Source organism: Bombus vosnesenskii, unplaced genomic scaffold (assembly GCF_011952255.1).
Source record: "Bombus vosnesenskii isolate JDL3184/JDL3185 unplaced genomic scaffold, Bvos_JDL3184-5_v1.1 scf7180000014758, whole genome shotgun sequence".
Taxonomy (NCBI): Eukaryota; Metazoa; Arthropoda; class Insecta; order Hymenoptera; family Apidae; genus Bombus; species Bombus vosnesenskii.
Window position 1 is genome coordinate 3,331 of NW_022883626.1, and position 5,579 is coordinate 8,909.

The following is a 5,579-nucleotide window of genomic DNA, read 5'->3' on the forward strand; positions in this document are numbered from 1 at the left end:
AGGATGGGACAGGAAAGCAAGAGATAAAACTCAGCCCTGTTGACGAAGCAATAAGGAAGACAGGTTAGGACGCGCGCCGGCAGCGCCGCCCTGCGGGTACGCCTTGTGGCACACGTGGGCAGACGCAGATATTTTGCGACGCGCAACAGCAGAGCAGCCACACGGGCTAGCTCGGAATCTACCCGAGAGCACGTGCGCGCAAGGCCCCTCCACGTTAAAGGACACCGGACGAGCCCCCGCGTCCGACGAGGAGAATACCAACAGTAGAAGGCAGAATATGGAGGAAGGAATGGAGTCTGCATCAGAAGTAACCAGAAAATCCACGAGGCTTGCAAATAAGATTAATAAAACGGGAGATTAGGCATGGATCTGGTAATGGCTCCAAGCGCCGAATCAGATGCGGGAAACACCACGGCAAGAAACTCGCAGGGAAGTGCGAGTTCGGACGTCGAAAAGCTGAGGGCCTATGGGGTCCCATCCTCATCCTCAGCAGAAGGAGGAAGAGGGAAGAAAAAGAAAAATGATGTCCACATTTCCAGACATACCTATGGAACTGACCTTGGAGATGAGAACATCCTTCACAGCGGACATAGGAGCCGAACTAATTCGGCAAGTAGAGGAAATAATAAAGTTGGCCACAACATCGTCGAATTTAAAGAATACGTATATCAAGGCCTTAAAGGAGGCAGCAAACACCATTGCCGCTGGCACGGTGGAACTGACTATGAGAACGGGGCCCGCCTACGGCACTGGAGCTGCCAGGATGGCGGAGATGCGGGAGAAGCATTAGAAAAGAAGATCGAGGTCCTCCGGAAAGAGCAAGCAGGTAAGGTCGGGGGTATCCGTCAGGAGAACGCACGGTGTCACGCCTCTACTTCAGAGCTGGGACACCCTAAGAAGGATGACGGGGGGCAGAAGTATCGTCTCTCTGCCCTCGAGAGGATATTCGAAGAGCTCGGGCTTTCACTAATGAGGGCCCTGGAAGAACGCCTACAGGACTGGCGTCATAGCCCGGAAGAAGGACAGGGAAAGATAACCACTGTTGAGGGCAGTGCCACCCAAGGTATTGGAAGTTCGACTAGAAGGCATCAGGACTTCCAGAGGTGGCCTTGTGTCAGCATGGATAAGATGCCCGACAGTAACAGCGCGGAAAGTAAGCCAAGTGGAAAGAGTTCTTGTGGGCTAACCAATGGCGAGGGTCGAAGCCATCCCAAAGAAGCCCTTAGGACGCTATAAATGCTTAGATCTGGGACACGTGAGAGAGACCTGCGGATTTACGGTAGACCGGGGGTAGTAGCTATGCTACAAATGCGGAGGCATCGGTCATCAGGCCAAGAATTGCTCTGCCTCCGTGCCCAGGTACCCGCTCTGCGAGTCGCTTGATGCGCCCGCCACACACAGAATGGGAGGGGCGGCATGCCTTCCGCCGAAAACTAAAGGGACCAGCTGGATTCGGTAGCCTGCTGCAGACAGAAGACAGGGCGACAACGCGAGATGTCTACCGCAAGAAGAGGAAGAAATCACGAATGGGGCAGATGGCCGGGGGAGGCCATGGATATGGACTTAGTAAAGTAGATTCGTGCGGCTCCTCCGGACCAACTTGGGACGATCGAAACGGGTACAAGACCTGTTCTTCCAGACGATAAGGGGGAGCAGGATTGCCCTGGTAGTGGTAGCCGAACCCTACAGTATACCAGACACCCCTAATTGGGTCGGAGACCTGCACGGATTAGTCGCTATGACGTGGATGTCAGCACCGGGCACACCCGCCGCAAGGAACCTGCTCGAGCACGGCAAGGTGTATGCCGCGATCGAGTGGGCTGGCATGGTGGTGGTGGGCGTATATGTCTTTATGAACAGTGGTTTGGTCGCGTTTGAGGAGTTCCTAGGCGGGATTGGCGATTGCGTGAGACGATATCTTTCATCTCAGGTCCTCGTCCTGGAAGACTTTAACGCTCACTCCTCGCAATGGGGAACACAAGGACATATGCTCGGGCCCAGGTGTTGTCAGACTGGGCTGCGGGCCTCGGGTTCCTCGTACTTAACAGAGGCTCGACCACATGCGTGGCATGGAGAGGATCTTCCGTCGTCGATATTACATGGGGTACCTCCAATGCCTTCCGGCGGGTCTCAGGCTGGGGAGTAGCCGAAGCGGTTGAGACTCTCTCAGACCGCCTGTATATATTCGTGGAGGTCGACCCGGAGACAATGCTCGCGAGAGAGGCCCGCGGTATTGGGAGAACGGAGCGCTCCCGCCAGCTATCGAGATGGCGCCTCAAGGATAGAGACAATGAGATGCTTCAGGCAACAGCCATTGTCCCGGCCTGGAACTGGGGCGCCCGCACAGAAGAGTCAAGCGTGGACGAGGAGGTGGAGAACCTTCGCCGAGACATGAGAGCGACATGTGATGTGTCAATGCGTAACTCCATGCCTGGGTCCAGACAATACGGAAATGTGTACTGGTGGACCCCGGAGATCGCAGAACTACGGCCCAGGTGCATTCGGGCCCGCAGGCGGTTCGAGAGAGCCCGCCCCGACATATAGAGAGTCACATATCTTACAGCGGTGGATCAAGAGCGCTGAAGCTCAAGCCTGGATGGACACTAGTCCAGTCAGTCGAATCCCACCCGTGGGGGTGGCCCTACAGGATGGTGATGAAGAAGCTGCGTCCAAGGGCCTCACCACTGACGGCAGAGATGGATCCGGCAGTGTTGGAAGAGGTCATTCGTACACTGTTGCCGCCACTGGAGGACAGCCCAGGACACCGCGCACCACCTCGACTTGGATAGTGGAGCGAAAAGAGGAACTAGGGTTTGCGGCGGAGGAGATGGTGGATGCGACGAAGAAGATGGGCCCGGCAGGAGTCCCGAGACGGATATGGGCGGAAACGATGACGATCATGGCCTCCAGACAACGTCATCTATCTACAAGGTGTCTGACGGAGGGGGTATACCCTCGGATATGGCGCATGGCGGGGTTAGTCCTGCTTCGCAAGGAGGGACGACCGACAGACTCGCCGTCCGCATATTGCGCGATATGCCTACTGGATGAAGTGGGCAAGCTCTTCGAAAGAGTTCTTGCCGCCCGTCTGGAGGCCCACATATCAGGGCAAGTGTTCGGTTGGCACGAAAGCCAGTACAGCTTCCGGCGAAGCCTCTCGACGATGGATGCGGTGAACCGGATACGAGAGATGTCACAGGCCATGGTTTCCCGGGGTGGGGTAGCGCTGGCAGTCTCTTTAGACATAGTCAATGCATCTAACACCATACCCTGGGACAGGATATTAGAGGTCCTTGAATTTTGCGAGGTACCTCCGTACATCATTCGTGTCATACGGGCCTACCTGAACGACAGATGGGTCTGCTACACCGGCAAAGATGGAGAAGACTGGTGGCCCGTTGAACGCGGGGTTCCGCAGAGTTCGGTTTTGGGTCCCATTCTGTGGATCATTGGATACGACGCGGTGCTTCGTTAACCCATGCCCCCAGACTTAGGCATGGCTGGTGGCGCGAGAAGCTGCGCCACGCAGAGCTTGCCGCCGCTTGCGTGATACGGTCTATACGAAGACTGAGCCTGAAAGTGTCTCCAGCCAAGTCGAAGGCCATATGGTTTTATGCCTACCGACGTAGAAGGACTTCACCGCCCGACCTCTGTCTGGACATAAGCGGAGAGGAGGTTGAGGTAGGACGATAGATGAAATACTTGGGCTTCACCATCGACAGTCAATGGACGTTCGGGCCGCACTTCAAGCTCCTGGTTTCCAAAGTGACGACGACAGCCAACGCCCTATGTGAACTGCTGCTGAATATTGGTGGGGCAGAAGTCGGAGTGCGCCGACTGTATGAAGGAGTCATCCGCTCGCGGGTCCTATACGGGGCTCCGGTGTGGGCGGAGGATCTGATGAAAAGTCGACGCAGTCCACTCTTGTTGAGGAGGCTTCATAGAATGACTGCCATCAGGACCGTAAGAGAATACCGGACGCTATCATATGCGTCGGCGACTGTCCTGACGGCGTCTCCTTCGTTTGAGCCCTAACGCTCCGACGGGTATATCATCAATAATATCAGTTACACCGAGTCTAATGTTAAAAAAACTCTGTATTTTAGCTGCACACGAGGACGTGTGATAGTCAGAATGGTCGTGTCGGAGATGAAAGGAAAACCGGAGCCTTCCCTTTGCAATTTTGAGGAAGCATTCTAATGCTTTAGCCTAGATTTTATCATAACTGTAATTAAGCAATTGTCATTTGTAATTGTTCGATATTTGTGAAAGCGAAAGTGGGCTCGAGGTGACAACTGGTCGCCGAACGTAGCCACGGTCACGGGATAAACGTTTTGCCTGACGAAGGTGTGGATCGGTTGTATTGTTTTCCCTAGAAATCACACAGAATTGTACTTTAGAGATGTTGATATAATGGGACACACGTTGTATTAGGAATCAATCTCCAGACAGAAACTGCCTAGCAACGGCGTTTGGATCTTTCTCGATGTTTCCAAAGAGTATACAACAAATTTTTAACAAACTTTAAACAAAGTATACAACAAAGAGTATACAACAAAGAGCATATAACAAACAAATGCAGTCGTATAGCGAAAAAGATTTTCATCATTCGTGTGATCGCCTTGGAAAGTGATACATCGAGCAATTTACCGAGTGTCTCAGCAATCGTATTTTTGTGTTTAAAATTATTCTACGCATAGTAAAGAGTTATCCCGTTGACCGTGGATTCGTTTGAACTCCGGATCATTGTTAATAGCGTTAATTAAATTCATTATTCGTAAAACCTATCAATCGTTAATCTCATTATTCGTTAAATTTATTATTCGTAAGACATATTATTCGTTCCTCTTATTGTTCGTTAAACTTATTATTCTTTAATCTAATTATTAGTTAAACTTATCGTTTGTTAATCTTATCATTTATTAAACTCATTATTCATAATATTTTGTAAAATCTTGTTTATTCGCGTAAATATATTCTCTGTTTCGTAAAACAATGGCTTATTCAAACGAAGAATCGTTACGCGCCTTAAATCCTAATGATAACCCGACATATTTATTTTATATATTTAATTACAACGATGGAACAGGAAATCATGATTATTTAACTAGAACTATTTCTTAATATGTTAATATAATACAACTAAAACAACTAAATCGGTACAATTAGGCAACTTTTAAATGATAACTCACAACTCGCAACTCACGTCAACCAACGACAACAACCGACAAAAGAACGATTGATATAGTAGTTATGCGAGTAATAAGAAATATTTGTATTAAACGTACAGCTCAAATCCTCTCCATTGTATGTATCAATGGTTTTACATCGGAGATAAATTTTTATGTCCTTGTTGATAGTTGTTTAAAATATGATGTCGTGATTGGTCGTGAAATATTAAGTCAAGGTTTTGACGTAATATTACACAAAGTAGCGTCGCTATGTGTAAAATAAACATAATTAGTGTCTGTAATAAAACCGCTGAAAACGGGATTGATATTAATGAAGTTAACACTGATGTACCGATGTAACACTGATGTTACTGATTGTAATGATAAAAGTCGATTAATTTCTCTTCT

The 5,579-nt window shown here is 49.7% G+C and overlaps 1 pseudogene; it reads left to right on the top strand.

The window, feature by feature from the left end:
- Window positions 1-2,407: 2,407 nt before the first annotated feature.
- LOC117240532 lies at window positions 2,408-3,297 on the top strand (annotated as a pseudogene).
- The last annotated feature ends 2,282 nt before the right edge of the window (window positions 3,298-5,579 follow it).